The sequence below is a fragment of the Frankliniella occidentalis genome, unplaced genomic scaffold, assembly GCF_000697945.3.
Source record: "Frankliniella occidentalis isolate FOCC.00 unplaced genomic scaffold, Focc_3.1 Scaffold166, whole genome shotgun sequence".
NCBI classification, from domain to species: Eukaryota; Metazoa; Arthropoda; class Insecta; order Thysanoptera; family Thripidae; genus Frankliniella; species Frankliniella occidentalis.
The window spans coordinates 671,874-672,408 of record NW_026267292.1 but is presented as its reverse complement, the minus strand read 5'-3'; the positions used below and the strand labels follow the sequence as shown (position 1 = coordinate 672,408).

The following is a 535-nucleotide window of genomic DNA, read 5'->3' as shown; positions in this document are numbered from 1 at the left end:
TTCTCCCGCGTGCGCGCCACACGCGTCGCTCTGCACGCTGCTGCATCATATTGTCCGCGTTGTTTTTGTTCTTCTCTCTCTGCTCCTCCACGTCGTCCTCTCCTCCTCCTCCTCCTCGCCCTCTCCTCCTCCTCCTCCTCGCCCTCCTAGAGGTGGGTGTCGTCTGCACCTGCGCAGGACACCCGATGACAGGTGAAAGGCCCTCCTCCTCCTCCCCCTCCTGCCTTGTTGCCCGTCCAGTCGTCCTTTACTCACTCTCCTCTCACCGCTTACTTCACGTCATATCCCCCGCCTTGTTGACGCTTGACCCGTGGTGCGGTGAGGCTACCCGGGACACTCGGGGACTCGGTGTGTCTGTCCCGCTGCGGCTCAGCTCAGATTCAGCCAGCTGCTTCGTACTGCTTTCTGGAGTAACAGTACCTTTTTCAACCTCTATGGTCAAAAGGTCACCTCTACATAAGTGAGAGTCGTGGGTCTTCCTTCTACGTAGATCGGCCCTCCCTAGGCCCTAGGCGCGCAAAAGTTCTCCCCCCCC

The 535-nt window shown here is 59.6% G+C and overlaps 1 protein-coding gene across 2 annotated transcripts in view; it reads left to right on the top strand.

Moving 5' to 3' along the window:
• Window positions 1-535, top strand: part of LOC113208333 (transcription factor SOX-3-like) — a 33,177-nt gene that overhangs the window by 29,561 nt on the left and 3,081 nt on the right. The window lies entirely within an intron of this gene.